Source organism: Lutra lutra, chromosome 8 (genome assembly GCF_902655055.1).
Source record: "Lutra lutra chromosome 8, mLutLut1.2, whole genome shotgun sequence".
NCBI lineage: Eukaryota > Metazoa > Chordata > Mammalia > Carnivora > Mustelidae > Lutra > Lutra lutra.
Genome location: NC_062285.1, coordinates 46131693 through 46157867, shown reverse-complemented (window position 1 = coordinate 46157867; position 26175 = coordinate 46131693). Strand labels below are relative to the sequence as shown.

General features: G+C 39.0%; 1 protein-coding gene across 2 annotated transcripts in view; it reads right to left on the bottom strand.

Annotated features, from left to right (window-relative positions):
* TAFA2 (TAFA chemokine like family member 2) overlaps nucleotides 1-25635 on the bottom strand; it is a 489998-nt gene extending 464363 nt beyond the window's left edge. For both annotated transcript variants that reach the window (XR_007129699.1, XM_047743378.1), the window contains exon 1: nucleotides 24137-25635. The gene's annotated coding sequence lies outside the window, so the exon portion shown is untranslated. The remainder of the gene's footprint in view (nucleotides 1-24136) is intronic.
* Nucleotides 25636-26175: the final 540 nt, after the last annotated feature.

Here is a 26175-nt window from a genome sequence, read left to right as displayed (position 1 = left end):
CGTGCCAGTTTAAATATTTAAGAGATATATCAACCAGTAAATATATGCACTTCTTTTGGATCCTGACTCAAACCATATATCAATCTCTTTCCCCCTCTCTCCATATATATATAGACACACACACACACACACACATATACACATATGTATGTGTGTATATATGTGTATATTTATGTATGTATACTTTTATATGTGTATATTTATATATGTATGTATATTATTCCTATTACATTATATTATGGCCAAATTTTTGGCACGTAACATTGTATTAGTTCGAGCTGTACAACATAATTATTTAACATATGTATATATTGTGAAATGATTAACAAAGTTAATACCTATCATCTCACTTTACAAATTTTCTTGTGATAAGAACTTTTAAGATCTATATTCTTACTAACTTTTAAATATCCAAAATTATTAACTATAACCACCATGCTGTACATTACAACCTAGAACTTATTTATAAGTTGAAGTTTGTACCTTTTAACTACCTTCACCCATTTCTCCCCACTGCCTACCCTCCACCTCTGACAAATACTAATCTATTGTTTCTATGAGTTTGCTTTTTTTTAGATTCTGCATGTAAGTGCAAGCATATAGTCTTTCTCTGACATATTTTACTTGGTATAATGCTCTCAAATTCCATCCATGTTGTCAAATATTGCAGGAATTCCTTCTTTTTATGGCTAAGTAATATTCCATTGTGTGTATATCACACTGTGTGTGTGTGTGTGTGTGTTTATGTGTGTGTATTACAATTTTCTTTCTTAATTCATCCACTGATGAACACTTATATTGTTTCCATGTCTTGGCTATTATAAATAATGCTTCAATGAACATAAGGGTGCAGTTATCTTTTCCAGGCAATGATTTCAAATTCTTCAGATATATGGAACTGCTGGATCACATGGTAGTTCTTTTCTTAATTTTTTGAGGAACCTCCATACTGTTTTCCATAGTGGCTGCACCACATTACATTCCCATCAACAGTGCACAAGCGTTCCCTTTCCTCCACATCCTCTCTAATACTTGTTCTCTCTCTTTGGTGGTAGCCATTCTAACAAATAGAAGGTGATAGCTCATTGTGGTTCTGATTTGAATTTCTCCAGTGATTAGTGATGTTGATCATGTTGCTGTTTGCCTTTTGTCTGCATATCTAAAAAATGTCTTTTGAAAATGTCTACTTGGTTTCTCTGTCCACTTTGTAATTAGATTGCTTGCTTCTTTGCTATTGAGTTGTAGGAGTTCTTTATATATGTATTTTTGTGTATATCTATATATGCTTATATGTACATTTTATATGAATATACATCTATATACATTTTTATGTATACATCTACATACAATATACATACAATATGTAATATTTCATATAAGACATTGATAAAAGAGTTTCAAGATGACACAGACAAGTGAAATATTCAATGCTTGTGAGTTCAAAAAATTAATATTGTTAAAATGTCCATACCAACCAAAGCAATCTATAGTCAATATAATCACTATCAAAATTCTAATGGTATTTGTCAAAGAAATGAAATAATATTAAAATTTGTATAAAGCCACGAAAGACCCCACATAGCCTAGTCAGTCTTCAGAAAGAATAACACAGCTTGAGGCATCATACTTCCCGATTTCAAGCTATACTACAAAGTTGTATAAACAAAACAGTATGGCACTGGCATAAAAACAGATACATAGGTCAATGGAACAGAATAGAGAGTCCAGAAACAAACCTGTGCATATACAATCAAGTAATTTATGGCAAAGGAATCAATAAATAATACATGGAAAACTGGACAATCATATGCTGAATGAAACTGGATGTCTAACTTATACCATACCCCAAAGGAATCTGCAAATGTATTAAAGACTTGAATATAAGACCTGAAACCATAAAACCAGAAGAAAACAAACAGTAGGCAACTTGACATCAATCTTGGCAATCTTTTTTTTTTTTAGATTGACACCAAAAACAAAGATGACAAAAGCAAAAATAAACAAGTGGGATCACCTCGAAATTAAAAGCTTCTGCACAGCAAAGGACAACATCAACAAAAAGGAAAGGCAGCCGACAAAAAGAAAATATTTGCAAATAGTATCTGGTAGGACTTAGCAACAGAAATATATCGATTTTTATAGGTATTTTTGAAGTCATTATCTTTCAGAGAAATATGGAAGTATTTTCAGAAAAAAGGTGATAGACATCTTGGACCTTCTAATCCGGAGGTAGAGGAGTGTGTAGAAGTATAATTGAAACAAAATAGCGTTTTGTGGAAGCTGCATGATTTGGCCAATATCATATAGCTAGAAAGCAATAAAGCTAGAACTCTAGTCTTACTTGTCTGACCCCAAGCCTATGATCTGTTTGATACAAAGACACATGCATACAGTCATTTGTAAATTGATGACTACCTATATTACCTAGGTTCGCAGGGTTTTCTGTGCTTAAATATGCACTTAATGACAATGTATATAGATTATAATTAAGAATGAAACCAACTAAAAGAGTGATAAATTAGACTAAGAAAACAGCACAATAGGCATTTTTAAATAAATATCAGATATTTTGAAATAAATGCTTTTGTTAATGCAATCCTTTCAGAATTGATAGCATCAGTTTAATATAAATAAGTCTGTGGTATACAGTAGAAATGAGCTCACAATAGAAGCACATATCTAAAAAATAAATTAAGGTTCTGAGTGCACAGTGTATGGCTTTCCAGGTTCTTTATAAGGACCATAACTGTCTTCCTGTTTGTCTTGTTGCTCCAGTGATTTATGAAAGCCAGAAAAGAAAACTATTGTCTCCAGGACCCTAGGGCAAGACCTAACCTACCCTCGCAGCCTAAAATAAGTAATACCTCTTTTTTAAATGCCAAACAAAGGAAACTCTAGGCCAGAGTCCAGTGCTGCCCTCATCATAATTCTAAGATATTTAAGTCCGATGACTCTGATATTCAGTGATTAGCATCACACTGGGTGAGTCCTTTAGACAATCTCTTTGAGGAAAGCAATTTCCCAGTGATGCAGCTAGTGTCAAGATGCACCTTCTTCTGAAATCTTGCCAAGACATAAAAGAAATACTAGTTTTGAAACTCGTCCAACGCGTACATCAAGTCAGCCAGTTTCCTGAGATAGATCACCCTGCTTTTATGTTCTTCCATTTCTACATTTGCTCTACCAGAGTTATGTATTTATTTATTACTTCTCTACAGGATTTACTAAATAGAGAACACACAGAGCTATAAACCCGAACTGCAGAATGGGTTTTATCAGAGAGCAGACCACCTTGGCTACTGGCCTATTATTAATGTCTCTACCCAAGAACATTTTAAACCCCCAGTTAAAATGTTATTTTTCGTTTTACACTTTGGCTACTATAACATTTCTTAATTGACCCATATTTTAGAACCAGTAAGTAGTTTGCAGTCTAGAAACATTGTGTTATTCACTTTGCTCTGACCCACCCACATTTAAGGTGTCACAGAGTCTAACTACACATTGTATTATAGCAATTATTGTTTTAGTATTAATCAGTTATTATTTTACTATTAATCATTCCCCTTTCTTCTGTTGGCTGACTTACACAGATGGTCTATAGTATTTAAGAGAAAAAAAATAGAGAACATAAGTAAGCAAATCCCCTAGGCAAAAGTTCTTAGCTCCACTCTGCTATAGTTTCACATTAGAGAACCATTCCAAATTCTGAAACATAGGCCCTGTACTTTGATGGTATTGAAAGAAAACTACAGCTGTAACTAGGACAAAGTTGGAGTAGCAACAAACAACTTCTGCTCCATGATATTCCCTTAGCAATAAACTGTCAAGAAAAAAACACCCCCCAAAAAAGTAAAAATTTCACAAGATACTTTGTAGTACTCTTTTCTTTCCTTTTGATGCATTATATACTGATAATACTGAACTCAAGTAAGAATAAATATAGAAATCTATTTTAATACTAAGAAATTGGCCACAGGCCCACATCTATCATTTTTTAAAAATTCATGGAGGATTAGGAAGATGACCAGAATGTAATTGTATTGTCTCTCTTATATGTACATATATATTTTTTTTAAATGTAACTGGAAACTTACTGAAGCAAATCATCAAAAATCTCTTTACCAAAAGGAAAACAGTATTGCTCATGCAGCAAAATCATTCTCTTAAAAAACACTTCAGACAAATTTAATATTCTTACTTGGCAAAATTATAGGCCCCTTATAGGCCCCTCATCCTCCAACAGATATTTACTAAGGGACAATGACATGCCAAGAAACAGTCAAAGAACAATCCCTTCCCTCAATATACACAAGGTCTAGTGGCTAAGGCAAACAAATGATTTCATTAAAATAAGGTGGATGCATGGATAGCTGTAAATCAAAATTATATAAATGCCCAAAAGAGAGGTCCAATAACTCCATCCAGATAAAAGACTCTCTTGACATTTCTTGAATGATATATTCATCAATACACCAACAAGAATTTCCAAGATCAGGTAACTACAAGGATCCACCAGGAAAAAAGAAGTGCTATGGGCATTTATTAATCTTGGATCCAGAGTGGTTTAAAACACTTTTTCACAACCTTCATGATGGACCAGATAGCTTGCTCAGTGACACTGTAGGCAACTACGTGAAAAGTTCCTTCAAGGCAAGAGCTGACTTCTGCCTCTTTGTACTGTACTTATGCTCAGTATAAATATAAAGTAGGTGCTTTAATACAAAGTAGTTGCATACTCAAAGGTAGAAAAACATGCAAATTATTTCCACCATAAAGAATTAAAATGTCAGTGACCTTGGTGAGTTAAAAACAAACAAAATAAAAGTAAACTACAGCAAGGTTTTGCCTTCAAAATCCGATAACCTGGGTTCAAACTCAAGTTCAATCACCAACTAAGCCTAGTGGCTTTCAGCAGGGTACCTAACCTCTTTGACTCTTAACTATTTAGCTGTAAAATGAAGATGAGGATATGGATACTAATCCTTTGGGTCATTCCAAGTCATCAATGCACACACACACACACACACATATACACAGATTCTTAATTCAGAGTATGGCTCATGTAGAGTACTCAATAAACATTAGTCTCATGTCCTCACTATGTACATGGGGGTTTAAAAAAAAAAAAAAAAAAGTAGATTTCCCAACTGTAAAAGACCTTGAAGGCTCTCCTTATCATTCTCCTTTTAAGACATTCTAAACTGAATGCATGTGGAAAAGGTTATTCCACAAACTTTCTTATCAAAAGTTTCAATATCTCTTGAGAGCAGTAAAACAGTGGCATCATTATCAAAAATAAATTTCTTTCATTCATTTATTTGACAACTATTGTCTATCTACCCCATGTCATGGGTTGTGTTCCAAATCAGTGTCTTATAAACCTGGGGTCTGAGTTTCCCATCTAGATAACCTGGTGGATAATGAGCACCCATGACAATCTCCAGGGCTGGAAATTCACCACTTTCTGAAACAACTTTCAGTCTTTGGACAGCAAGAAGGATTAGTCAGTGACAAAGAAAAATAGAGGGAGAAGAACTTTGAGGAAGTAGAAAATGAGCTCAATCTGAGATGCCTGGAGTTTGAGATTCCTCTGAAACATCCAGCTTGAAAGGCCAAGTAGAGAGTTGGAGAGTCAGACCAAAGAACTCTTGCCAGGACCCACATTTGGAAATCGTCAACACAAAGGCAGTAATTAAGTGATGAGGGTAAAGGAGATTGACAAGGAAATAAGAATATGGTGATAAGAGAGACATGCCATGGACAGAGACCTGGGGAACATCAATACTTCATAGAAAAGCTAAACAAGAAAAGCCAGCATAAGAGGTTCTTAAGAAAGGGTTATAGAGGTAGGAAGAGAACCACAAATACTGTTAACAAGCCTATAGGGGAGGAGAGTTGAGCAGAAAAAGAAGGGAGTGGTCAACTAGAGCAAATGTCAAGGAGAACAAATAAAATGAAGCCTAAATAAAATCCACTGGATAAAGAATTTAATTTACTCATAAAAATGTTCAAAGATAACAATAAAGGGTCCATTTAATGTTGAGTGCCTCCAAAATAATGCTTTCTAGGAACTGTCCCCTTGTACTTTCATGAAATACTCCCAGTGTTAGAAATTTACCAGTTTCTAAAACTCTTAATCTTTAGACAGCTCTAAATACTACCAATTTTCTCATTTTGAATCAGATTCTTTCTCCTTATCTGCCTGTCCACTGATATGACACTGTTCCCTAAATATTTGAAGATAACTTTTCTGATACAGCACCTACCCTAATTTGCAAGCACGTGTCTATACATAAATACATATTTGTTTATTGGCTTTCTCTCCCACTAGATTATAAACTCCAAGGATACTCTCTGCTTTATGTACTAAGTATCTGCAGCACATAGTACAGTGCCTGAAACATAGTAAGTGCTCTACAAACAATGATTAAAAGAATGAATACACTGACAAACAAGATTTTAAACTCTAAAAGTACTGAATGAAATTCAGCATTCCTTTCTCTGTTTTCTTTCCCCTTAATTGGATTAATGTTCGTATAACTTTCTAAATTGGTATAAGAAAGCAAGATAGACTAGGTCCCTCTCCAACTCCCTTCAGGAATGCTGATCATATGAAAAGCTTACAAAAATTGGTGTTTTAGTGAAAACATCCCACTGGGAAATCAGGAAACCAGAAAAGTCTCAGACCTGGTCTGCTACTATTTCTGTGTCCTTCAGCACATCTGGCTCCCTTTTTGGACTTTGGTGTCTCATTTATAACACTCCAAGGTTGGATTACATATACTGCAAGGTTTTTTCCTGGTTCAAAACTTTAAGATTATAGGGGAGGGGGAGTAGAATCACTTGTAAATGTTATAATAAAACTTGTGAAGAAAAATATTTGAAATGCCTATTCATTGCTCTGATCATACCATTCCTTCAAACTTCACATTTTTCTTTCCTAAAGTTATTGTGTATCTATAGTAAGCTCCTTTTATACCACATTTTCACTTTGCCATATCCCCAGTCATTTGAAATAAAACTGCCCTGTCATCTTCGACAAAGTAGCTCTTCAAGTGGAATTATACTGTTGTTTGTTATGATTTTAAATCTTACCTTTCCAAGGGGCTTTTCTCTTAGCCCCAGCTAGAAAGTTTTTTTGCTACTTATAATATAAAATACAATCTATAAAGATAACTACTATTACATTCTGAAGCAACAACTATAATTAATACCAAAAAAGAAAAAAAAATACCAAAAAAGTAAATCAAGTATAAAAGAGCATATAATATATACATACTAAAAAAAATACACATTTTATACAGACACACACACACAAACACACACTAGTATTGGATAATACCTCTCCTTTAGAAAGAAAGGAGTATGCTCCCATTCTTTTCCTTTAAAGACAGAGTCAAAAGAAAATAAAAAATAGCTGTAATACAGTACTCCTCCTCTGATGTTGTCAACATATTAAAAACACCCATAATCTTCAAGAATAGGAACCTATTACTCATATTACCATAGATTGTCTACTGCCTGTATTATCATGTCATCAGGGGAAAAAGTCCATTTACAGATGTATTTTGTTTTACTCAAAAAGGGATTGTCTGAATTCTTCCAATATAATTAATATTTTCATGAGGCTTTGTCATTAATCCAAAAATTAGAAGATTGCATTGTTCAATACTCACCAAGCGTTTAGCATCTAATTAGCCTTATATTGATGTTCTACATATGCAACTAAGTCGTGCACCCAGGGCCTCTGCATTGGCTAGTCCTACCCTACCCCCAAGTAACCTGTTTCTTACACAGCAAAGAGCCCAAGAGAGATTTTTCTAAGAGAGACGAATTAGGGCATTTCAGTCTGAATTTAAATTCCAGAAAAGGACACACTTTACCCCACATTTGTTTAAGAGTTAGAGTTTGAGATTTTTTTTTCAATTCAAAGGAATAAATATTTGAGTATATAAATGAATTTTTCAAATTTTCTTGAATGTTAGTACTGTATCTCATTACTTCAAGTTTTTCATCAAATGAAATTAGAGAATCATAGAAAGCCAGTTATGGGAAATTTGAAACCTATTCAAAGAATGTTATGGGTATTAATATAATTTTAATGATACAATTCTAAACTTAAAAGAATAAGATCTACTTAGAGTGTCTAGATATAAATAACTTGAACCAAGACAATTTGCCAACCGGCATTGTGTTAAGCAGAATGAGTCTCATTTTCCAACAAGTATGATTGAGATGCATAATATACAGTTAAAAACTCAGCTCTGAAGACAGGGTGTGTCACTCAGGACTCATCTCTGCTTCTTCCAAGCTGTATGGCCATGGACAAGCCACTTATTTATAAAACAGGGATAAAAGCAGCTCTTTTCCTCTGGACTTTCTGTGTGAATTAAAGGAGATAATTCATGTAAAGTGTTTAGTATAGTGGCTGGCACATTGTAAATGCTCAGGTTTTAAGTGTTAAAAATATCTATAGATCTCCACAGAGTAAAGACCACAGGAGAGAAGTCTCTGTCCCCTCACGGTGTTCTTGTACCCTGCCTTCGTACATGACGATATTCAGGGGGTAGCAGAGGCAAAATGTAAATAAGCAACTCTGGGCATGCTCCCCATTCTCCTCCTTTGCTCTCTCTTCTTCCCTAGGCAGCGGGTCACTGCAGGAAATGTGGACTCCATGGTTTATGAGGCCCAGTTGCTGCAAGCTGGGCAAAACCCAGAAAGAGAATAGAACGGTGACTTTTCCTGCAGACATTAAGGAGAGCTGAGATTCTTCTATACCCATAGGGTCCTCTAGGGCTCTCTCCTTGGTGATTTTTAAACACTCTTCCTGGAGATCTTATCTGGTTAGAAGGTTTCAACAGCCACATGTATGCTGGTGCCTCCCAAACCTCTACCTCTAACCATAATTCTGTCCTGAACACCAGATCCAAATTTATCGGTACTTACTGAGATTTTCTTTTAGGTATCCCTCAAAGTCAAAATGCTTAAAACTAAGCCAATCACCTTCATCTAGATAGGCCACAGTAGGCTTTGGGATCTCACTATATAAATGGCATGAGTCACCTAACTAGGACCTATTCTTAACTCTCTTCTCTCCCAGTCCCATACAATCAGTCTCCAAGACCAGTTGATGTCATCTTACACCTCTAAATTGAATCTACTTTTCCTCCTTTCTTCCAACTCTCTTCTTCAAACATTTGCCAGTTCTCACTACCATCACTGAACTAGCTCTCTAGTTGGTTTCCCTGGCTTCCCATCCTCCACCCTCTATGGAGACTAACCTCCATACTGTCACCAAAGAATCTAAATACCAGAGGAGGATAGGCCTCAAGAGAGACCCCTGCGAGGACACCCTAAAAGCCCAGCAGTAGTAGAACAGGTCACTCAATGTTGTTACAGTTTTACTTAGGATAGTTATGAAAGTAGACATAAACCAGGCAAAGATTTCTTCTGATGTGACAGAAAGATATACTACCGAGAACGGTGAAGCGTCTGAGATTTTTACCCTACTTGCAAGCTTACAAGGTAGCCCACCATATTTTATGGATGCTGGCAAAAGACCTAAGACTTCTAGGGCAGAGACAGAAGACAATTTCTCACTGCACAGTAAGCAGCATGAACATCACATTTAAATTGGCTTCCTTCACCCCCAAGTTCCACAGATGGGATGCAAAGCAGCCCATGTGGATATTGCATGGGCACTGATTTGTGGAAGCATGAACTTAAGGAACCCAAATATTTTATAATGGACTATGCGGAGATCTGCACTTTTCTGGAGGGAAACATCATTTTTATTATGCTGGACAGTGAGCAAATATGCCTGGTGATTCAGAAGGAGACATTATCTTTCAAGACTATTCACTTTTTAAACATCCTTAAAAATGTACTATGGGCAGTTAGTGTCTTGAGACAACCATGGAAAACTGTCTCCCAACAGCTAAGCCTTAAATTCAATCCAGACTCTTGGCACCCACTAGATATATGATTTTTACCATTATCAGTTTTCTCACCTACAACTGAGGATAGAGCACTCATTCCTAACTCATAGCCATTTTACAAAATCAAATGAAATCACATACATGAAAGAGTTTTGTAAGCAATACTACATTAATATGCAAATGTAATCATTTATGCCTCTGGAACTTTATCGTTTATTATAGAAAAGAAAGATGAAAATAATTTAGAATTTTATAATAAAAATTAAGTATCAATTTATAAAACATTTTTTAAGTGCCTGAGTATGTCCTAGGTTAGACTTGGGTAGTACAAGGTGAAGAGCAAGACTCAGTCTTTGACTTCAAGAATTCCAGTGTAGCAAAGCAGCAGATAGGACAGCATCCAAGACATATTCTTGTGACAGAATTGAAGTTTAGAAGGATGATCTATGGTTATCATTGATCTACAGAGCTTGGAGGGACTTAAGCAATCATTAAACCTAATCATCTCATTTACCAATAAGAAAACCAATGACAAAAATATTCAACCACTTTTTTTTAGAATTAACAACTATCTGGTGGGAGAGCCAGAACTAGACCCATTCTTTCAGACTTTTAATTTGGTAAAAAAGCCTTAACAGAAATGTCATATTCCTGATAGAGTCTTTGCAAGACTGAAGAGAAAATCTGGTTTGGCACAATGCATTTTTCTCTCCCCTACAGTCTTACTTCAGTTCATTGCCATTTTACCTCTTTGTTACCCAAGAATTATGATGGATTTATTCATTCATTGTATAACTTCTTACCTCTCTCCAAGGTTAAGGATTTCCTTTTATTTGTATAAAAAGTCTAACTAGAATAAACTTCCCTTCTGACCTCTATTTTCTCCCTTTCACTCCATCTGGCTCCTTACCTAATTCCTCTTCCCCTTTATGTCCCACAAAATGTTAACCCTGCCACCTTCTCGATCTCTGACTGCCCGTTATTCAATCTGCATCTTTCATTTCACTCCACTCTGCCATACTCTCTACCTAGTGAACTGGAGGCAGAGGTCACAATATAAAGTGAAACGTTAACCATGAGCTCCTAAGTCCACCTCAAAGTTGTGTGTAATCAGCTGCTAGGAAAAGATACAAGGCAAGGGGGGGCACCTGGGTGGCTCAGTGGGTTCAAGCCTCTGCCTTCGGCTCAGGTCGTGATTCCAGGGTCCTGGAATCAAGCCCCACATCGGGCTCTCTGCTCAGCAGGGAGCCTGCTTCCTCCTCTCTCTCTGCCTGCCTCTCTGCCTACTTGTGATCTCTGTCTGTCAAATAAATAAAATCTTAAAAAAAAAATCTAAACATTCATTTCTTTAAAAAAAAAAAAGATACAAGGCAAGGAAAACCATAGCTCACCCACTCTTCCTAGAAGTACCACTAGCCTTGAACAACATGGGAGTTAGGGGCGCCAACCCCCAGCACAGCTGAAAATCTGTATATAACTTTTGACTCCCCCCAAATCTTAACTGCTATTGACCAAAAGTCTTACCTGTAACATCAACAGTCAACTAGCACATATTTCCTATGTTATATGTATTACATACCGTATTCCTACAATTAAGTAAGCTAGAGAAAAAATGTTAAGAAAAATCACAAGGAAAAGCACTTATAGCACTCTATTTATCAAAAACAGAAAAAAAAAAAATCCTCACACATGTAAGTGGACCCACACAGTTCAAACCCTCAAGGTGCAAGGGTTGACTGTTAACATGGACTTTGCTCCAAGGTAAAATTTACCAACAAGCTTGATTTTAATTCTTCTTGTTGATTTTGAAAATCTTTCAGCACTACACCAGACCTAAGTTTTTCATTAATCTCATATTTGGGATTGAGGCAGGAATAAGGATAGATCTCTTTTTCAGTAAGTTCCACAGGAACCCTCACTCCATTAACCTAAAGGTTGTCCGCTATTACACAAGCATGAATGTTTGGGGACAATACAGGGAAAAACCAGATCCATTTGATTTAAAGCCTGTCTTTTGACTCCTTGAAGAGTTCCAAAAACACTTCAAAGAGTAAAGACATCATATTCAAGGGCTCTGAGAAACTTTTTAAGTATATAGTTTGTGTGTGTATGTATGTATATACTGATATATAAAATGTAGTGCAATCTTTTAAAATAGAGGCAATGTAAAAAATTCAAACTAAAGTTTTTAATAATCTAATAAGTCGGCTTTTTTGGTTTTATAATCTACATAGGTTTCCTTAATAATTAAATATAGTGAAAGCGCTTTAATTTTGTGAAACCTTCCATGGCAGCAAGCGTTTGAAAGTTTTACTTAACATAGAAGGATTAAAGTGAAAAAAAATCAATAAATCCTTGAATGCATACTATTCATACTAAATTGTATTTAAAATTAGAATACTATGGGCACCTGAGTGGCTCAGTTGGTTGGGCGACTGCCTTCAACTCAGGTCATGATCCCGGAATCCAGGAATCGAGTCCCGCTTCGGGCTCCCACCTCCACGGGGAGTCTGCTTCTCCCTCTGACCTTCTCGCCTCTCATGCTCTCTCTCACTGTCTCTCTCTCAGATAAATAAAATCTTAAAAATAAATAAATAAATAAATAAATAAATAAAATTAGAATACTAATAGTTTTCAATATCATTGAAGCCAAGAACAATGGTATCATAGTCAATAGAGTTCCTGAAGGTGATAAAAGCAAATCTGGTTCAAGATAAATTATGAAAATGGTAATTATGTAGATAAGAATAAACAGCTCTAAATTCCCTAATGAATGATGAGTCAAGTCACTGACAAGAGCAATCAAAATATACTCCATATGTGATTCACACTTGAATTTGACATTGACAAATATTTTTTAATTTATACAACAGAGGAATCACAAACATACATAGCCTCTAAACCTCCAGGTTACAATAAATTGTGGAAAGAATGGAAATATCTGTCAACATGTTTTTGTCCTTTATGATTTGCCTAAAATGCAGGTATTTTTTAGTACTAAAGTATCTTTCAGGTTAGAGATAGAAAGCATAGGTCAAAAAAAATGACCAATTGGGCGCCTGGGTGGCTCAGTGGGTTAAGCCGCTGCCTTCAGCTCAGGTCATGGTCTCAGGGTCCTGGGATCGAGCCCCACATCGGGCTCTCTGCTCAGCGGGGAGCCTGCTTCCTCCTCTCTCTCTGCCTGCTTCTCTGCCTGCCTGTCATCTCTCTCTGTCAAATAAATAAATAAAATATTAAAAAAAAAATGACCAATCTCTTTTTCACACACACACACTCAATTAGAATAAATGACAATTCTTCACAGAGTATTTCCTCGCACACTGAAGAAACATACAAAAAGACATTCTATCAATATTAACTATTAATCATCTTCCCATTGAATGTTAATTAAGTACCTATTATGTACTAGAGAGTATGCTAAGTGCTGGGAATCAACAGAAACATGACACACATCGTTCTACCTCACAGAGCTTACAGTCTAAGGGACTCAGTAAAATTCATATCATGACTCCACTATAAGCAAAGGTATTCTATCCGATAGAAACTTTTTTTTTTTAGATTTTATTTATTTATTTGATAGAGAGAGAGATCACAAGTAGGCAGAGAGGCAGGCAGAGAGAGAGGAGGAAGCAGGCTCCCCGCTGAGCAGAGAGCCCGATGCGGGGCTCGATCCCAGGACCCTGGGACCATGACCTGAGCTGAAGGCAGAGGCTTAACCCACTGAGCCACCCAGGCGCCCCATGATAGAAACTTCTAAGCACATAAGAGAAATTGAGTATGAAATAATAGCATTACTACTGTAAACTATATTTATCATACAACTTGCAAGAAAATGAATTGCTTCTTTCCCTCAGACTCACATATCTAAATTTAATCTCAGTTTATAATTAATATATCAGCTTAAGAAAATTTAAGAATTTCCAGGGCATTGCTGTAACTGACAACAAAGGTAGCTTTGTGGGTTAAGTGGCCAACTCTTGATTTCCACCCATGTTGATTTCCATCTCAGGGTCCTCACATCAGACTCCCCGCTCAACAGCAAGTAAGCTTGAGGATTTCTCATCCTCTGCCCCTCCCCCGACTCATGTGTTCTCTAAATAAATAAATAAATAAATAAATAAATAAATCTTGAAGGGGGAAAAAAAACTGACAACCAAATATTCTGCCCAGTGAACTGAATTTGTGACATGTCCAGGTCAGACCTCAGTAGAATAGCTGGTAGAATGAGCTAGAACACCTCTGGCATTAGTAATAACAGTTTAGGGGAAAAAAAAAAAATCTAAAGTCAAAGTCCCTAAATAATAAGTTACTATATCTTCAATCGTAAAGAGACCACTTTTGGAAAGTATATAGGATCAGCAGAGCAAAAACAAAAAAGAGATTCACTTAAAAGTGGTATGCTCCAGAGGCGCCGGGGTGGCTCAGTGGGTTAAAAGCCTCTGCATTCGGCTCAGGTCATGATCTCAGGGTACTGGGATTGAGCCCCACATTGGGCTCTCTGCTCGGCGGGGAGCCTGCTTCCCCCTCTCTCTCTGCCTGCCTCTCTGCCTACTTGTGATCTGTCTCTGTCAAAGAAATAAATAAAATCTTAAAAAAAAAAAGTGGCATACGCTCCATCAATACACAAAACCATCACTTTTAAGTCCATCTTCTCATCTATTCATAAAAACTACTCAAATAGAACAAAAATCTAGACATTGTGGCCAAAATTTTGACATTCAAGCCCTAAGAGTAAGTAATTGCTGTTGAAATTCCAGAAATGATTTGGAGGGCTAAAACTGACCTTGTACGCTAGAATACATCCATGTATAATACAACGCTATAGTTGAGAAATACACTTACTTCTTTAAACTATAGGAAGTAAGCCAAACTTGCCTTAGTATTTGAAAAACAGACAATTTCTGATTTATTCTTTGGGGTAAAATATAGTCTCTAAATAGAAGGCTAGTAAATAAAGCAAATGCTTATAAATTCCAAGCTCAGATTAGAAAACCTTTGAGGCAAGTGTTCTGAGTCAGTGGCCAGGTTTAGGCTGCTCACTACAGGGAGAAACCTGTCAGAGAGTAAGAGTGGGAGGCCTCCCACCTGGCTACATGCATGGAATAAAATTCAGTGGTGAAGAGCTCTCTAAAACCTTGCAATGCTAACTGTAGTCTATGGGCCAAGAGCAATAGCTTCACCTAGGAGCTTGTTAGAAAGGCAGAATCTCAGCCCCCACCCCAGATGATTTGTGTGCAGTACAAGTTTAACAAGCACTGACCTAAAATAAGGCATTACAGAATTATAGAGCCTGTTCCAAATATTTGACATCAATTTGAACTTGTGCATTCTCAGCACATCCCTTAAGCCCTTCAAGACACTACCAACTTCAAGGTGAGCTCAGCATCACTGGTATGCTGAGTCAAAAAGAAGAAAGCAAACTAAACGCAGGGGTGAGAATGAACCATCCTTCATTATCATTCAGTTCCTCCTGCTGAGCCCTTAACTGGGAACAACCCTGGCTCCAAATGCAGGTGGGGTTAGAGGATTATGGGTAGAAATGACAGTAGGGCCAGCACACGATCATCTCCTTAACTAGCTGTCCTCACACATCAGTCAACAGCAGCACCTTCACGCCCCTTCTCCTGCATATGACCTACAGATATGCCTGTTAGCCCACACAGTATTTCAAATTTGAATTCATTCACTTCATTTATAAATCTGGAACTTTCACATTTAAAAAATATCTGTATATCTAATTCCCTTCTACAAATCAGAAAATCTGGCAACACCAGACCCACATTCCAACATGGCAACAAATGAAGCCAAGGCTCAGCTGTCCCACTGAGATGCTGACCACAATCTTCACCACTCCCTACAGTCTCCCCAACACTGTAGCTGAGGCTGAGTGTCCATTGTCATTTGTTATCTTCCATTTGGTCTGCTTCACTCATTCACATTCCCAGCCTGACCCCTCTAGGTTTTTGAATTTCGACCCTTTGTCGATCTCAAGTCATTCAATCTACCTGCATTTATTCTTTCATTTGTCATTCAGGAAAAGGAGCTATAGTTTATACCATCCTCAGTTTGATCATAGACCTTGTGAGCTGGATGTAATGAATGCATCACATTACTTAGTACCTCAACTTAAATAAATGCCCCTTAAAAAAATACATATTTTTCTACACAATTCATTCTGATTCTAACATTTTAACTATTTTATCTATTTCTTTTCAGAACGGTTATTTCACAGTTATAAGTAAGAATTAATAGAAAGAGCAGACACAGAAAAATACATTGTTGAATCATTCCTCCAGATTCATTTCAAAACCTGAACATACTGTAATGGTAAATTCTATGAGGGCAAGTACCTTTGTCTTTATTCTTTACCAACATACCCCCCAAGCACCTAGAGCGTGCTCAATACTTACTGAATGAAGGAACTTTCCCAGAATTATAAATTCTCAAAAATTCATACACAGATTTTGAATGCATGTCTTTAATTACCAACAAGTAGGGACGTCTGGGTGGCTCAGTCAGTTAAGTGTCAGCCTTCAGCTCTGGACATGATCCTAGCATCCTGGGATCAAGTCCCCTCTCTGACAAATAAATAAATAAAATCTTAAAAAAAAAAAAAAAAAAAAAAAAAAAAAAAAACTACCAACAGGGGCACCTGGGTGGCTCAGTGGGTTAAGCCTCTGCCTTCAGCTCAGGTCATGATCTCAGGGTCCTGGGATCAAGCCCGGCATTGGGCTCTCTGCTCGGCGGGGAGCCTGCTTCCCCCTCTCTCTCTCTCTCTCTCTCTCTCTCTCTCTGCCTGCCTCTCTGCCTACTTGTGATCTCTGTCAAATAAATAAATAAAATCTTTAAAAAACAAAACAAAACAAAAACTACCAACAAGTATACAAATATTATTCATTTGCTAGCCTAGATTTATTTGGGTTCATTAAAAAAAGAAATTATTTCAGTGACTGTGAAAACTGGCAGCAGAGAGAAGACCTGTAATCCTAACAAGCCTAAGACTCATGGCCTATCACAACTTGGTTTGCAGCAAAACAGCATCATGTAAACTAGGTAAAATGGCTACACTGTATTATGAGATTTCATCTGATTCAATCCTATGTACCCACATCTAGAGTCTTTGGTCATTACCATAATCATCATCATCCCAAATTTTTTTAAGATTTTATTTGGCAAAGAGAGCGAGCGAGCACACACATGCAGGGGGAAGGGCAGAGGGAGAGGGAGAAGCAGGCTCCTCGCTGAGCAGGGAGCCCAATGGGGATGGGTGGCCCTCACCAGGACCCTGAGATTATGACCCAAGCTGAAGGCACCCCATCATTCCAATCTGATAAAGCTGAACAGCTGTCACAGACCATTTACTGAAAAGCATTTATGGAACACTTACCAGTGTTCCAGGAACCATGTGCTAGATGTCTGACTTCCTAACTAAAAGGTATGTCCTGCAGTACTATTATATCTCCCACCCCATGATGCTTGGTAATTCTGGACATGTGGGATGGGAATTACATTTTTTTTTTTAAGATTTTATTTATTTGTCAGAGAGAGAGGGAGAGAGAGCGAGTGCAGGCAGACAGAATGGCAGGCAGAGGCAGAGAGAGAAGCAGGCTCCCCGCTGAGCAAGGAGCCCGATGCAGGACTCGATCCCAGGACTTGGGATCATGACCTGAGCCGAAGGCAGCTGCTCAACCAACTGAGCCACCCAGGCGTCCCAGGAATTACATTTTTAATTGTCTTGCAAACTTGACTGAAAAAATACATTGCCAAGAAACTGAGTCACAGAGAAACGAAGTGATGTTCTTGTGGCTACAGGTCATTTATTATTAACTATTTTGTAGAGCTACAGAAGCATCTCCAGAGTTCTCATCACTTCCTTACATTGGTTTTACAATAGTCGTTTTCAAAACGTACCCACTAACCAAAAGGCAAGCCAATGAATTTTAACCACTCAACAAATGATACGATGAGCAAAGGTATCTTCAAATAGCAAAATCTAAATTTTGACCCAATTCTGGTATATTTATAAACATACCAACAATCAATCTAAAAGGAGTTTGCAATAAACCTAAATACATGTATCTTAGCAGGAAACTACTGTGATAGAACATTTCAAGAACTAAAGCTAAAAAAAAAAAAATTGTTAGAATTTTTCCTCGAACTTAAAGCTGCCCCAAATGGGGCCCGTTTTATGAAGTACAAGATTGCAACGCCCTTGCATTCTCCTGTTGGCCTTTGGATTGCCTGACTGAAAGGTGAATCATCCACCTCCATTCTCATTATATACCATAAAAGAACTACAGTTAGAGCAGTTTCACTCAATTCAACTCGACTTTCTGTAGAAAACACAAATCAAAGCAGGACCCAGTCCCTGTTACTCATGTCTGATGGCCAGTCTAAGGAGGAATTTGCTGCACTTGCCAGCACCAACAAATGGGAATGTGCTACTCCCCTATAACAAGATAGAACGAAACTAAGAAGGAAATGGTCACATTAACCTGTTTCTTCCACCTCAAATACATTTGGAACTGCCCATAAACTAATGCAAATAAGAAATGTGAGTGTACAGGTTGTTTTCCTCCTATGGTCTGAATTGGCTGTGTCTGAATTCTTGATTTATCTGGGTAGTCACAAATTCACTCCATCAGTATATAAAGCTCCATTGTTCCAGTAGACAAAATTAGAGCTACAGAAGGCCTGCCCTCTGGGAGAATATATTCTAACAAAAGTCTCTGTGTTGAACTTTTGTTACTAAGTTTCTTATGACTGCATACCCCTTTTCCAGTTGCCTGCTTTTGCTTACTCCTTAAGGACAAAGACTATGAAGATAGGGAAAAGACTGGGACAAATAATCCAGCCTGATTTTCCTCACCTAGTCTTTTTCATCAGAGAGCAAGCATATTAAGGTCCTCCAATATTTAAATATAATTCTCAATGGAATATCTAAGAAGGATGTGAATGAGATAAACGGACCCAAAAATCAAATAAAACCATGGCATAGTTTCGTACATATAGTTAATAAGTCTGAAGGATCAGGTTTTTTTGGTACCAGAAAGAATCTGTCTCCTTGTGGCCCAGGCCATCCAGACTTGAAAACTTTAATTGCAAAGCACAAATACGCTTTTCCAAAAATCTTCTGTCATAGTGCTTACTACCAATACTTTCATAATTTCCTTATAGAAGCTGCATAATCCACCACAGAAAACCAAAGTGTTATGCTGTATTATTAAACTCAGCAGAAAGCTCCATATGCAGCAACAGGAGGCCATAGGCAATTAACTCTGTAAATTGAAAGCTTTAAAATTTTTGCATGACCTTTAAAGGTCAACACAGTTGCCCATTCACATGCATAAAATTATAAGGGACTACTTCATAGCAAAAAAAAAAAAGAAGAAAGAAAAAGAAACAAAAATATTTAGTGAAACTAACCTTGCATTCATTAAAAACTACTGTGCACTCTCCAAGCTTTCTGTAAAGAGTTAGTTATACGTAACACACGAAGATAAAAGAGCAAAGGAGACTTGTCTGCTTGTCCCCATTTTGTCAACGTACTAAATTCAGCCCAGCGCCGTAATTGCTAAGAATGCAACATTATCACAATAACCAACCACTCTCAAGAATTTCAAAAATTTACTGTATAAAACAATATAAGTTGAATTAAATGAGTATGTTTGTGCTATGGCTAAAGGAAAGGGGGATGTACCTTTGCTAACCGCCATTCAGGGGAAATCATAAGACAATTACAGCTCCTGTGGAATAATTTGGGAAATTGAAGTCATTAAAAGGACTTCATCTAATAGAAGCATAATTCTGATTCCTTAGTTATGTCTCATACCCCATATGGATCACTGTGAACAAAATGGAATATTCTCCTTGTAACTTATATATTGTTTTCACCTGAATCCAGAAGTTACCTGAAGGTCTTCTAGTTTCCAATGGCAATATCAATCAATCACCTAAATAGGTGAGAATTTCACTGATTCCAGTGACTTGCTTCCCTATCATCACAGCGCAGGATAAGCTCCAACATATACATGTGGTATACACCTTGGAAGTGGGTGGGTTTTGGAAATCTAACAAATTTCAAATATATCAAGATGTTTCTGGGAAATTTATAGATACCATTTGTAAACTGGAGTAGTATGCTCTAATGTAGTGCACGGTTTGTTTTAACTGTGGACAGGCATATCTAATAAAGATGGCATACAAATATATTCAGAGTTTTAAATGTGTTGAAATTCCCAGTCATAGGGTCAATAAACACATCCCAAGCACCTCTACATGAAGGATAAAGTTGAATTTTTTTTTTTTTGCATTCGTCCCCTAACAAATAAAAGTATCTCCAGAAGAAAAACTAAAGAGAAAAATACACTATATGCAACAGTGGTTTAAACAGTAAAACTCAATCATAAACCGTATGTTAAACCATAGGTACAGTTGCACTGTAAGTAAATCATGTAAAAAAGTGAAAAATGTAGACTGTTTTGAAAGTCATTCTTCTTTAACATAAAACCAATATTTTACATGGGTGCCATTAAAAGCATACATACTAATGCATATGGATATATATAGAGAGAGATAAAGATTAGGTAGGTAACACAGAAATTTAGATTTAAATACTGCTTTTCTTCACATTCCAACAGGTCCAACCATACCTGTTAAATTTCTGTTGAAAAGAAGTAGAAAACAAGACTTGTTATAGTTCACTGGCAAGGACACCTGAATCACGTGCCAAATGAATAAATCAGACTTCTTAAAAATGACTAAATAAAGCAGTGGTCAATGACAGCTAAAAAATAAAAATGAACTTCTAATTCTGTTTGCTGGGCCCACTGTTCCATCTCCCTTGTTTCAGACTATGCTCCAAATCTAAAGTAAAACTTCTCTCTAAAAAGACTTACGGTAACTTCCTTATGAAATTATTCCTGTTCTTCCAGTGCTCTAATTCAATATGCTTCAAGTAGTTCAAAATAAAGTTAACCAAAGAATTTTGAACAAAATGGCAAATACACCATATTATATAGCATTTAAAAAAAAAGATCAATGGGTTGTAAGCAAGATAAATCACGTCAAATACTGTGGAAATATGGAGACCAGATATGAAGCTGATTTAGCTAGTTTGGCCTCCCTATCTAGCAGCAGCCTGTAGGAATGCATGTCTGCTCTTTGTTTTGATGGGGCATTACTAAGGACAGGTTGATAAATTGCATTTGTAGATGTCAGGTACAGATCAGAAGGGACGATGTTAGATGCTTATTTTACTTCAACTTAGGGTTTTTCACCAAGAAAACAAAACTGCATTGCACAGTCAAGTTCTTTATTTTTACTTGAATCTTCAATGAACAAAACAGCTGCAGAATAATACGACTTAATGAGGCATCCCTAATAAAATACTGGAGAAGTCAAAGCAGGGGTACTGAACTGTTTGCACTCTGTTGTTTCATCTTCTCAAATCTATTAGAAGTAGCTGATGACACTCTGGAACACTCCTAGTTTGGGACATACATCAGATAGGCAAATGGTCATCAGTTTGCAGTCGCAGCTGAACTTCGGCAGAATCTGACAGTACCTTTTACTACAGCCCACAATAATGCCTGCAAAATGCTGCAAAGGCCCATCTTATCCTACATGTATAGGTTAATCCATACTGGCAATTATAGTAAATCAACCCTAAAATGCACTTTCAGCATTTCAATATTCAAAAATGTCTTGTCAAAGGATCATCATTAAAATGAGATATTGAAGAGATTAGATCCAGGACCACTAAAACTTTTTAATAATATACAAAATAATTTTTATAAAATCTTTTATTACCCCCTAAGTTTCATCCCTATAAATTAAAAAAAAAAAAAATGTGGCCATGTCTAAAAACAGATCTTTTTACAGCTGTGTCATCACATTTTATAACTTGGTGGTTAGTAAATACTCTATTGTATTCTCTAAGCAGTATGTACCTTTTTGGTCACAGATCCATGGGCATTTCCATAAATCTTCATTTTCCATGTATCACTGTTAAAATGGCCAACATTTTTCAGATTCAGAAATCACACATACTTAGAAACCTTAGATTCCCCTTTGGCACAACTTGTAGCATTATAGGTGTTGGCTTTAATTTCAAGGTTTTTGGTTCTTCTTAAAGAGGCATCATCATAGCATTATGTATAAATATGTAAGTTCAAATATTCTCAACTACACAAGTTTCTTAAAGGGCAAGAAACAACTCAAGATTTTAGTCTCCAAAAATGCCTAACGTAAATAAAACAACTCACTAAAACTGTGTTCTTCCTCGTAAGAGTCACTGTGCCTAAGCATTCAGTTGGTAGTAGCTCTGCTCTCATTGCATTATACCTATAAATATTGTAATCCAGTTTTTTCACCAAAAATTAAGAAAATAAGAATAAAATCAGCTCTTCAATGGCCACTGGTGGCTTTAAAACTTAAGGCTCTAAAATGGTCAAAATGCAAACAATGGACTCAGGATGAGATCCAGAACAGATAAAGTAGGAAAAGAGAAAAACGCATCTGATCGTTTTTAAGGATGCTGGGTACCAAATTTGAAACTGTAAAAGATTCACCAGTCCAAGAATACATGTGCTAACATGGAAAGGCTGGAATAAATACAAATAATCTTCATGCTGTTTTTTTAAGGGCTTTAGAGGTGTTTCCAATCTCCTTTGCTAGTTATTGCCATTTAGCACCTTTACACGGAAATCTTAAATTACTCATTTGTCTTAAGTTACATTGCCTAGTAGAGCAGTATTAAAGTGTTAATTGATAACAGTCTGATAACTGATGTCTCAAACAATCTAGTTGGGAAGACAGGAACCAGATAATTATCATCCAGTCAATAATCACTGGAATTCATCCTGTCCTGAGGGAAGGACCCTTCTGCACTAACTGCTATGGGGGTACTTTTCAAGCGAAGGCTGTATTTGGGGGGGGGGGGGTGTTTGTTTTTTCAAAAATGATTTTTGCAAAATCCAAGATGGGATTTAACACTCACCAAACGGACAGTCTTGTTCTTTTCTGTCTTATTGCCACAAGCCAAAGTCAAGCCAACTCACGGGGAAGAGAGGCTCGCTAGCCACTATAGGAAGTACACATCTGATTCCAAACGCTGGAGGCGGTTAACACTCGGTCAGGAAGTGGAATACTGAATAGGAAAGCATCGCGTCTACCCGGGGGCTCGGCAAGCTCCCACAGCCCCTCCTTTTCAAGTAGAGACTAGATAGCTCAGTCTGCAGTTCTTGGAGAAATACGGCGACGGATATCAAACTTTCCTTTGCAAAGGCCGCTTCTGGAAATAACATGTTCCCCACTGGCAAGTGCACATCAGTAGCCTAAAGAAAACAGCTCTTGGTAGGAACCTGGCCTTTTGGAATAGAAGGGAAGAAGGGACAGCAAAGCCGCGGGGCAGAAAAGCCGTGTACCCTTAACAAGATTTGGGAGGAAAATATTAGGAAAGAAAGAAAAAAAAAAAAAAAAACCCACCATTCGTTTCTCCAAGCTGTCCTTTTCCTGAACGCTGTTCGTAAAATGATCCTTTTCCTAAAGCTCTCCTGGAGAATCCCTCACTAAAGCTTTATTTCATTCCGTCATGAGGTGTCCGTTCCCAAATCGAAGTAAATCTTTAAATAAATGAGGCTCCGGAACTTACCGTGATGATTCTTCATGAACATAGTTCATGAATGAACAGCCTCCCTGAAACGCCCACCTTCTGCAGACAGGCCCGAGAATTAACTAATCAGAAGTGGACAGAAAGTGGGGATTCCAGAAAGGCGACCTGACACATCCCAGTGATCCTCTCTTTAACGCGACCCCCAACTCATCAGGAGTCCAAAATGGTTACCAAGCGGGATTGGGTCGGTTGGGGAACGGAATGAAAACCCACTGCAACCCTCGCCCGGGTCGCTCGCTGTGCTGGGAGAAATGGGGCAGGGAGGGAGGGCACCGCTCCCGGAGCCTCCTCGGCGTGCTTGATCCCCTCTCCGCGTCCCTCTACCCCCGCCCCTACCCCGACCGCCCGCGAGGGAGAAGCCGGGCGCCCAGCCAGCACCTGCTCTCACCTCGCGCCTGCCCGGGGCGGGCCCCCACCGCCCCCGACCCCCGAGGAGGGGAGGGCTTCGGCGCCGCGGGTCCTCCAGCTGCCGCGGGGTCCCCAGCGCCAGCGCCGGGCGGGAGACGCGGCTCGCACCTACCTGCAGCCCGGCTTCCTGGTGGCGGCAACACCTAGCGATGGTCCTGCAGCTTCTGCGGGCCGGCGCCAGCCTTATCGCGCTTGCATCGCTTCCGAGATGCCAATCCGCCGTCGCCGTTCTGGGGCATAGGGAACCCAAGTCTGGCGGTGTGTGCTCGTGGAGGGCGTGTGAGTGGGGCCCTGAGCGCGCGTGTGTGCGCGCGCGCGTGTTTCCTCCTCCGATCGCAAAGAGGGTTCAGGAATCTCTTGACATCCAAACTGGAGTCCCCTGAGAGCGGGTGCAAGGCGGAGCGCCCGAGCCTCGGCTCTCTTTCCCCGCTCTCTATTCCACGGTGTCAAAGTAATCAAAAGATGTGTTCACCGAGGCAAAGCCGAAGTCCCGCAGCCCTGGCCTGCGCCCGCGGTCGCCCGCGGTCCTCGTCGGAGGCGCGGGGCGCGCTCGGCTCCCCCGACTGCGAGAATCGAGGCTGTCTTGCAGCAATTACCTGCCCTACTCCATATCTGATTTGTTTGCTTTGAACGCCGAGTCAAGACTTTTCCTCTCGCCTCACGTCGTCTCCCCCTCTCACGCACACACACACATCCTCCGGCCCCCTCTCCCGCCCTCCCTTTGGCTCTCTGGGGAAAGGCAATTGGACGGAACGATTCACCTTCAGGAAAGCAGTCTCTGCCCCGTACTTCTCCCGTTCCCCGGCTCTCCCAGGTCTCAGGTCTCCAACGTGGTGGACTCGCAGGGGAGGTTCGGGGCAGCAGGGAGGGGAGGCTCTGCACTCGGCGGTCCTCCGCCCTCAAGACGTCAGCTTCCTCGGATCAGGTGCCCCTTGTTCCCGCTTTTAGCACCTCGGTCCCAGCTGCTGCCCTTTCGGAGACTTGGCGCCCGGTCCACTTAGCAGCAACCCCTAGCCAGGTGCAGCCCCTCAATCCCGCCTCGAAGTGCTTCGGGCAGAGCCCCACGCAGCCCAGCCGCTGGCCCCCTAGGCATCGTGGGCTGGAAGGAAGGGAAATCCGCCGCTGTCCCCTGTCCCCAGACGGCTGCCACCGTCACCACCGAGAAGGTGCGAGTTCCAAAATCAAACACAAGCGAGCAGGTGTTGCCTGTCTCACTTCGCTAAAGGCGGGAGGAAAAGAGAGAAGGTGCGGAGGAGGGGGCGCAGGAAAGAAATCCGGATGACCAGAAGGAAAAAAAAAAAAAAGAAAAAAAAGTAGTGGGTTTAGTAATCCAAACCTCCTCTCCGCCTCTCACCCCAGGCGCTGCACTGGCAAAAGACACCGGTGGTGTCTTTTAGAAAGTCACCGTAAAGGGCAGACCCCCCTGTTCCGCCCAGACCCTTTATTCCGACGAGCCGGGCTGTTCCGGGAGCACGGAGTGAGGGCCTCCTTGTATAACGCAAGGAGCACGCACGGAGAAAATAGGTCCCGACACTCCAGGGTGAGTGAAGCAGTAAAATGGGATAGCAGAACCCGGTTACGTCGCCTCCCTCCGTCTCTCCCAACAGCCTGTTCTCGGATGCTGCTAAGAGCAAACTGCGGTCCTGCAGAAAAAGGAAGAGACAGTAAAAGATGAGAGGGAGGCAATCGGTGTAAAAGCTGGACTATGTCTCCCTCTAGGGGGAGAATCGTGTTAGAGAACTTCACTGGAGGTAAGTAGGACTCCAGTTTCTCCACAAAGAAAAAGAAACCGGTATCTGGTTTCGGAAGAATTTTGCATTTTTACAAATTCCAACCGCTAATGGATTTAGAGAGAGAATTTGCAGAGCCGCCCTATGCAAGCAGAGTCCTTACTAAAGGAACGTCCTGATATTTACAGAAATTTAACAGCGAAGACCCTGGAAGTTCATGTCCTTACAGGTTTGGACAAATTGGGTGTTGGTTTAAGCCGTATGCATATGAACTCAAAGGAAGGGTCTTCTTAGGCTCACTTTGATCAAGTTTGGTCATGAGCAGAACCTTAATCTAATGATTAGAACATTGTTTTTAAAAGCATAAGTAGTGATAACAGATTTAAGGGGAAAAAAATCTGAAGCGAAAAAATAGGATGCT